We start from the raw sequence: 10,088 nt of genomic DNA, 5'->3' as shown, positions 1-10,088 counted from the left end.
GTGTAAATGCGCACTACAAAGGCAACAAAAATCTTCCGTTTTCCCCGAAATCGTTGTCGTGTAAACGGGGCCTAAAACTTACTTGAAATGGATCAGACAACAAGACATCCATGCAATAGAAGATAGTTTGTTCAGTGTTCAGCAACTGAGACAAAAACCCAGTGACTTACCTGTAGCAGGAGTTTGACTACTGGCAACATTCTTATTTCTAATATACCGGGATAAACCTTACCAATGTGTTGGCAGTTTTATCTCTACCTGGAGCATAACTTCCAGTTCTCTTTTTTTAAAAGATGCTTCATCACCCTGGAGCGCCAACTCAAGAGCAGACCAAAATGCCAAAATAAATGGAACTTTTCTTTTAAACTGTCATTATTTACCTAATAATGCAAAGTTCACACTTTTAATGGTATTTTAGTGCAACTTTGCATTAAAGGTGTCTTGAGTCAGGCCTAAGTGAAGACATTTTGCAAACAACTCCAAAATGTTATTCAAATTGAAAACTTTCTTCATGATAAGTTATTGATTATTACTGTGTGTGGAGGTAATTTCCTATGTCTTATAAAAATACTGTTCCTGTACACCTCTAGTTCATCAGTCCAGCAGCGTACTGTGTCGCAGATGGTGAGTCAACATTTAGGGCATGAAGCTGTTCCAAAAACCACTTAATCTGTGTGTGAAAAGGTTAGACACTGAAACATTAATCCCTCAAACAATAATGCAATAGATAATGTGTGACGGAGGCCATTTGAAGCAATGGAAAACAGGAGAGGTCAAAGAAGGCTTTCATTCCTCCGGCAGCTAAGGAGATATCACTCACCGATTCATGGGTGCAGTCAAGTGTGCTATTTACTTTTCAATTAGGCCATAAGCAAATGGGAGATAGGGAGGTTTTAAAAGTATTCACCTGATACTTAGAAGAGTACAGGATTTTCTGCCTCACCATCCAATTTACAATGAGTCCACCTGAACTATTAACTCTTCAAACAATCCATCCTGGCACAGCAAGGCTACAGATAATAAATAGCTATGGCCAAATGTAGCAAACATCCAGGTGAATTAAGGGACTTAAAGAGCACAGAGGACAGTTTGGGAACAACATGAGCTGTGGTGGTAAATATCTATATGGGGAAGGGAGAGAGGGGGAAAGGGCAACGAGTCAGAGAGGGAATCTTAAGGCAAGTATGAGACATACTAATCATTATTTCTGTATCAAAATGTTTTGTTTTCTTTTTGTTTGTTTGTTTTTTTTGTCTGATGTATTATTCTTATCTTAAATGTACTTCCATTTGCCGTAAGTAGCAAATAATCACAGTTAACATAATAAAGAAAAGAAAGAAAGAAAGAAAGAAAGAAAGAAAGAAAGAAAGAAAGAAAGAAAGAAAGAAAGAAAGAAAGAAAGAAAGAAAGAAAGAAAGAAAGAAGAGCATCAGTCTGTGTGGAAGTAGTTTCTAAAATTAATTTCTCTGTGGCAGCAGTGACCACACCCACTCCAGTGTTGGATCTTCAAAGTGAATTGATTTTGAGTGTTAGGTTGGATGCTCCAGAAATAACTGAGTTCAGAGAATTTTTCTGCTTCAGGTGACCAGAGAGAATGTTTCTCTGGAGGTGTGTGTGCAGTAAGAAGAACTGTTTGACTGCGGTTCTTCATGAAGGTACAGTAAGACTAGGGTTGCCACCCATCCCGTAAAATACGGAATCGTCCCATATTTGGCTGTTAAATGTTGCGTCCAGTATTGAACCGATACGTTCCGTATTTCTATAAATGTTCAATAGACACGCCTATCACACACATATCAACACTAAGTGTAACAATAATGACCAAAATAAAACACTGGTGGCGGGAAGGACTCGAGAATGCTACGGACCGACGCTGTTGTCACGGTTGCCTAGAAACGGACACTACGCAGCCGCGGTGAGGTGCTATCAACCCGAGTCTTTTTAAAACGTCCTTGACATGATACTCCACCGTCCTTAGAAGCAAAACCTCTCGTAAAGATACATACGTGAGTAGGAATAATGTTTGTGAGGATGAATAAAGACAATTAAAAAAAATGTGTCCATTGTGATGCAGTGTGATACCAGACAGAATAGATCAGGAGAGGAACTGCTGACGCGTAAGAGCCTAAAGAACCAGAAATCATCATCTCTTCATCCCTCAATAATCTCCTGAGGCTGATATGGTAGAACATTTTATTACTAAGTTTTTAAAGTTTTTTTTTATTGTGCTTTTAGTCGGCTATATTGGTTTGATTATTTGCTTATTAATAATATCAGTCAAAATAATACTAATGGTCATTTAAAGAACAAATCATACAAATAGACATCAATATTTCCTACTTTAAAAGGTTTGTTAATCTTTCTGTATGCTTTATTTTGAAATGTTGATATATTTTATGAATTCAGTGTTCAGTGGTCATTTAATGTATTATTAATGCACCAGACACAGACCTGCAGCCCAGGGGCGGTTCTAGATGGGGGCCAACGGGGTACCTAAGAAATTATACTAACTAAATGTCTTATGTTAATACTCAGTGATGGATTATTTTAACCTTCACAATTTTACTTTAACAATGAATTAAATATTCTAGTGCTGCACTTTTAACTGTTGTATAGAGAAAGGATCACGCTTTCCATCTGCCAGGGATCTGCAACCTGGATCTCTGGAGACAGATGTGGCTCTTTGGCTCACTTAATATATCAAATGATGAAATATTGCTCAGTTTTTTTTGTTTGTTTGTTTGTTTTTGTTGTTGTTGTTGTTGTTGTTGTTGTTTCAAAAAACACTGACTAAAATACCAGGATGTTCACATGACTTTTATACTTTTGGCTGTCTGAGGACACATTTTGAATATTAAATCAGGTGTTATGATCAGTTACTCAGTACTTGGGTGGTTTACCAAATACTTTTTACACTTGTTTAATTAAACGTGTTTAAGGTATGCTACTCTGATTGGAGTACAGTTTTGGGGTACTCTAACCGACCTCTATGCATGAACGATTGCTCTATGGATCACTTTTTAAAAACAAAAAACACTGCCATAAAATAATGTCTATCACTGCAGCGGACGTCCCACCCCACAAGAGTAGGACGACGCGCTGTGGGGAGTGTCCCTTATTTTTATTTCTGAAAGGTGGCAACCCTAAGTAAGACTAAAACACTAATTACTTCCAGCTACCAGCAGTGGGACAATTAATGACTGTTTGAACCTTCTCTGGATCTGTCTCTACCAACCCGCTTTCAGGTATGTAGTCATAAAAATATAGAACTAGAACTTTTCTGCCTCAACATAGAAGTGATTCTTAAGGAGACACTGAGTCACTGGGTGAACATGGGTGATTTCTAAGGGCCTTGTGTAAGATCATCCAGATGAACAAAGACAGGGAACTACCAGGTAAGACAGCAGTACAGTCAGCTGACATAAAATAAGATCTTAAAAGTTAATAATGTGACTTGACATAAATGCTTATGCTAATAGTGCAGTGGTGTGATAGATATGATTGGAAATACTAAGCAGAAGATGTCATGTTGAATGGTTTTGGTGGGACCAAAGTTCATACAAAGTCAAGCGCATCAGAAGATCTGAGTGTTTATTAAGCAAATCAAAGTGGAAACTTTCATGAGTCTCAAGAAAATTGCCAAAGGAACAATTGAAGAACTTAACAGGAAGACAACAGGGAGGAATGACGGTGTATCAAAGATAATCACAGAGGATCAGGTAAGGAGCCATGGAAGAACAATGAAACCAAAACATTAAATTTACACTGAGGAAGGATAGAGAATGAGGAGCTAAGCTTTATGCTTATCATTTTCCTCCATTTGTTATGTTACAAAATGCATTCTTACCTTTGTGTAGTAATTTAATAAAACACTTTATTTTTATTTAAGAAATGAACAAAACGCCAATAAATCTATCAAACAGTATTGTGGCAGAAACAGAAGCAAACTCAGTGATACAACTCTGTCCTGTCTGCAGGTTGGCATTCAGACAAATCAAAAGCCTCAGCCTGGATGGGCTTTAGCAGTTTCTCCTCTATAGTATTTGATTGTAAAATTGCAGGTAAAATGTGAAAACAGCAAGTTAAAAATAAATAAATAATATACAATAAGGCAGGCCCCAAAAATAAAAAAGGGGGTGGCATTGGGGAGCAATAATATTTTACCTATCTTTTTAAACTTAGTCACATGATGGGTCAGTTACATCATTCTACGCATCATGAAGGTAGAGATTTTAGGTATTCCACACAGTGTCTCCACTTGTGAATGCATTTTGCTGAACTGCCCCTCACTGTTAATGACATTTTTTCTATCTTCAAAAATGTTCTTACAGTATTAAGCCATTGTAATGTAGATGGAAAGAAGAGTAAAATACAGCGTCTGGCAAGAAGAGAACCGAAAGCCAAGATCTCATTACATTTAACCTGCTGCGGGGACAGGTCAAATGTAATGAATTTACTGAATGGCTCATCCAATAATTAAATCACAATGCTACTGCTATCAAAACAATGGCCAAAGCATCATATCAAAATACAAAAAAGTCATGTCTAATTCTTTTGACATGACTTACTGCTTACTGCTTTGCTGTGTCTGTTGCTTTGCTGTGTCTGTTGTTTCAGTAGAGAGAAAAATTTGATGCACCATTTCACAAAGTCTTTTAGCAAATCTTTCTTGATACTGGTGGAGAAACATGAGTCAGTCATCCTTGAAGTGTTTCACGCAAAGGATGATGACTTTCTTCACTTTTTCAAGAAAAATACAATTTAACCAGACCCTTCAAAGAGGTTCTGATATTAATAAAGCCAACAGCTGAATATTTTATCATATGCACTTGTGACATCAGCATCCTTGAACAAAATGTTTACAAGAAATAAAAAAGGCACATTCACAAAATAGAAGAGCATGACCTTGTTTAGCAGTTCCACAGCAAATATTGTGATGTAATAGTTAATAAAACATAATAGGGAACAGAGAAAAAACACCACAATGAAAATATGATCCAAACAGAATATAATATCTCTTCAGCACTAGGCAACAAATTCAAACTTTTCTGCACTCATGGAGACAAAATGTATGAAAAGGGGATTTTGCATGATATGCCACCTCTAAACAGACAAATGGAGGGTTTCAGGAAACTATTATGGTGCTGATGTTTCCAGCTTTAATGTGACTGCACAGAACAATGTGGTGTTAATTTGTTTGGTTTCCGGCAAAGGACTGTGAAAACAGTGATGGTCGTGCAGACAGGAAAGGACAGTATTAGGTGAAGGAATGCCGGAGACTGGGGGTGGGGGGATTTTTCTTGGCCAAAAGAGGATGTTAGACAAGAAAAGGATTAAAAGACAGCGGGATGCAACGTAACAAAACTGAGTCAAGGTGAGAAATATCGTGGAGATAATGAAGAAAGACAACATCCAAAGCAAAACCATGCCAGGCAAAAAACACATCCATTCTGTTCCCTCTCTGGCTTAACAGGGTGGGGCAGAGGAATAGTGCCTCTGTCCAGTAGGTAGCAGGTCAAGTACACCCAGAGCAGATATGATCAAATCAAGAGTTTGAAGTTCACTTTTCTTCATTCCAATTCAATTTATATTCAAAAACACTTTATTGATCCCAAAGGGAAACTAAATGTTGTTGCAACTCATAATCAAATTCTCCATAGTTATATAGTAGCAAATGGTGATGGTGACTGGCAGGAAAGAGCTGCTGTAGCAGTCTGTATTACAGCGTATTTGAAGAAGACTGACTAAAGACACTGTTTTTCTAAGACAGTCTCATGAAGAGATGCTCTTCATGAGACCATCCTCATGATTTTCATAATTTTCTTGATTTGATGAAGAATCCTTTTTTTGCATCTTCATCTCCAGAATTTGATCTGACATCTGCAATCATCTCCTTTATTTTGTTCACATTCAACATGAGATGATTGTTCCCCCACAATGACACAAAGCGCTCCACCAGCTCTCTTCTCAGCCTCTTGTCTCACTCGACAACAGCAGTCATCAGAGTTTTTCTGTAGGTGACAGAAGTCAGATTTGTGCTAGAAGTCTGAAGTGTAGAGAGAAGAGGAATGGTGAGTACAGAGCCCGGTGGTGCTCCTGAGTTGCTAACCACGTTGTTAGACAAACACTAATACACATATTTGACATGGAGTATAAACTGTTCAAGCGGAGATGATTTGCCTTTCTTTAATCAGTAGTTTTCATTTTCTTTTAAACACTTTCTTGTAAACTGGAACACTTTAGTCAAGTTAGTTCTGAAAGGTGTTGATTTACATTCAAGAACAAGCACATTATCAGAAAACAAGCTGTGCACCCAGCTACATTTCTGTTATCCATGGAAAGTATTATCTAAGACAATGCGGGTAACAGGATGAGCTTCTTTATCACTTCCTCCCAGTTGCTCTTTGTTTAGACTGCATCAAAGCAAGAGGACGGGAAGGAGGTGAACTGAAACCAAAGGATTCAAAGAACGGCGTGTTCACTTAAAATTAATGTAACAAGAGAAATCCTACCATTTACTGACAAAGAAAGAGTCTTTCTTTCTTTGTCAGAAGAAAGATCAGCTAAGCGATGTGCTAAGCTGGTGCACATCGCTTTAGAATCTCAAATTGTCAGAATGTGGGCTGTTGTAGACAGCAACTTGACAAAAACAAAACAATGCATGATGTGCCAGTGTTGACAAAATGATACTGTATTTATTGGATTTACAGTTTGTATGGGAAGCATTGAGTATTAGGAATGTTATAATTACTGCAATGTCGCCAGTTAAGACATATCAGATAAATTTACATTATCATATCATTTAGCATAATCATTTGATTGTACGCTGATTTGGTAGATACAGCAAAGATCTGTAGCTCCGACAATGATGGGAAAACATCTTTTCCTGTTCACTAAAGACAGCTCAACAAACAGAGAAAATTATATGCCAGTGGTCAGAATAATATTATAGAAATTTGCTAAGAAAGCATGATGGGAAGACGCACTGAAGTACGTCTTCCCATCATGGGCTTTTCCTGTAGACCCAGAGTCCCTCCCAGAATTGCCCTTTTTGAGCCCTCCTTAACTGACACCAATCTTTTCAATGTCTATGAATCTTCTCCAGGGTCTTTTTATTTTCCTCCTGCCTGGCAGCTCTATCACCAACATTCTCTTTCCAATGTGTATCCACAAGACTGGTCCGAACCATCTCAGCCTCTCCAAACTGCTTTACCTTAGATCTGGATCTGTTCACTCCTAATCCTGTCCGTCCTGGTCACTCCCAGTGAAAATCTCTGCATCTTCAACTCTGCCTCCTCCAGCTCATTCTCCTGTCTTTTAGACAGACTCACTGTCTCTGAGCCACGTATGTCTCACACCAGTCTTATAGAATCTCCATTTCAATCATGAAGCTGTCCTTCTGTCACATCATCCCTGACACTGGCCTCCATCTGCCTGTATTCTTTGTCTCATCATTATTTTACACTGTCCAGGGTTTTTGATGGTCGACCTCAGGCTGACCTTGAAAAACGGGGAAGACCTATCATACCTGTTGTCTTGTTTCTCTTTAATTGCATTTTTTTCACTCTTAGGCAAACCTCCATCTCTATAAGTTCTCCTTCATCTGTTCTCTGTTTTCACTTCAGATTCAATGTCATCTGCAAACATCATGTTCCTCCCAGTTTCCTGCCTGACTTCATCTGTCATCAACCTATCCATCACCATGCATAGAAAAAGTGGCTCAGAGCCTATCTTGAACCCGTCAGTGACTTGAACTCAGATATCAAAACTGTCTCACTCTCTTCGTAAGTCATGTACCACCCTCAATTTTTTTTCTGCCATCCTGACTTTCTCACCCAGAACCACTGTTTTTCTCTTGCCACCCTATGATATGAATTTTTTTTTGGTCTACAAAGACACAGTGCAGCTCATTTTGACCTAAAAAGAAGCCTGCTGCTGATTCTGTCTTCAGGGAACATATTAATTGCTTTTTCTATGAAATTGTATCACTGATGAGAGCTGATCAGAGCTGATCAGAGCTGAACTGTTTCTCGCTTCTTCATTGTCCTTCCTGGGGACTAGCTGTTAGCAGGGCTGCAAAATCACAGCATTGTGCAAAAGCAAATTGGAAACGTCTTAACAACAAACCATCAGTGAAAGCTGATGTCATACAGAGAGACATTAAAAAAAGAATGAAATGCAAACAATTTGCTTGTCAGATTTTGACAAGTTCAACAGTTTTGCTTGCAACAACTCAAACAATGAAATGACTATTAGTGCCATAGGGAATTCAGCATTCATATGTATAGGTCATTTGACATAACATGAGAAAATGATAATGCTATAAAATCTTGTGAACTGTAATTTCCAGAAGAGAAATGCTTTGAGGTTGAGCTCCACACAGCCCAACCTCCCAGGTGCTTAGGGAACCCAAACAGCTAGGCCCTGTGTCTAAATGTATTAAGTTATCTTTATTTCAGGAGCCAATCAGGCATCTTTAGATTAATTTCATTTAAAAGGAGAGAGACCAAAAGCACACTGTAAAAGCTGCTGACCTCTGTCCCTCAACATTTGCCTATCAGTGGCAGCACATGTTCAACAACAGGAGACAATCTAAGACTCCTTCACGGTGTGCAACTGCGATGCTTTGATAAACACTGTGTGTGTCTTTGCATCTTTTTCACTTCTTCATTCTAAAAGCATGCTGAGCCAATTGCACAACAATGTCAGACAGACCAGACTGGAACACACACACAGTAACACACACACATTGTTGGTATTATGGTGTCCAACGATTATTTGAAAATGGGCTAAAATAAATAAATAAATAAATAAATAAATAAATAAATAAATAAATAAATAAGCATACTCTTAGAAAATGCTTTGTCATATAAAATATTTGTTGTTCTTTATTCTTGACTTGTGCAGCATGTAACAAACAGCTTTCTGTGGGTGTAGAGGTAAACTAGCAATCATCACTGCTCAGGGTGACATGTAGAGATTATGTAAGCAGCCAGCTGTGGAACACAAAAAAACAAACAATTATCAAGATATCTGTATTTGTATTGGGAGCACTGAATGAATCTCTAAGCCATACTGTCAAAGCCATCTGAGAGTAACAATAATTTGACAATGCTCTAATAAAACCATCTCAGTTTTGCATGCTTGTTTTAAACAGAGTTCTGATGATCACATAATAATCCTACTCAATAGGTTTCTTATCAGCACCAATATCTGGAAAACAGGAAAGTCAGGGAGGACAAGCACAAGTTTGGAGCATATCACCCTCCAGGCCCTCCTTCCCACTGCCTGCTTGACACTGTTGACAAAATCTGCGTTGTCTGAGTTAGTCTTGACATTTAAATCTGTATTATAGTTGTAATAATAGCAAATATGCATAACATAGATTCAGCATGCAGCACTTCTATGTTTGCTTTATCCCACTCTGTGCTCTGTCCCCATTCTGTCATTTCTGTCCAATGGAATCTATGATATTCACACGTGTGGGACAGGCGGTCAGCATTGGTGATGCTGTGCTTTTCAGCTCTGGACAGGAGCTGCAGAGGCTGCTTGTCTGTTCCTACAGATGAATGGCTGAGGGTCAATTCAAGGCATCAATTATTCAAGGATTCATTCTGCAGAATTCAGAATAAAACCAGGATCAAGGCTTATTCCTTTGGGTGAAATACACAGATCCAGATCTCCTTTGGAAGGAGCAGGATGTTCCTCCACCAACATCCACTTTTCTCAAGAACCGGTCCCACGTTTGGCTACACTCCACTACAGTTTTATCTTCAAAAAACTCTGACTCACTTGGTGCCAGCGTTACAAACACTGAATATCTCTCTGGGCTCTTTCTTGTCTTTCTTCCTTCAAGCTTTATCTTCTCCACTCTTCACTTGCTCCCTCTCAGGTGAGCCACATTTGGCTGATTAGATGACTAAAGCATATCAGGCACTTCACACACAAACAGAGATTCGCTCTCTCCTCATTACACTGTTTATGTCACAAAGATAAATGCTATTCTATTTAATAGAAAACAAATCTTGTATTACATTTTCATGTCATTGGTTTAAACAAGATCTAGGTGTCTAAAAGGGTACAGCTAT

The sequence above is a fragment of the Poecilia formosa genome, unplaced genomic scaffold (genome assembly GCF_000485575.1).
Source record: "Poecilia formosa unplaced genomic scaffold, Poecilia_formosa-5.1.2 Scaffold4, whole genome shotgun sequence".
NCBI lineage: Eukaryota > Metazoa > Chordata > Actinopteri > Cyprinodontiformes > Poeciliidae > Poecilia > Poecilia formosa.
This window is presented reverse-complemented; position numbering follows the sequence as displayed.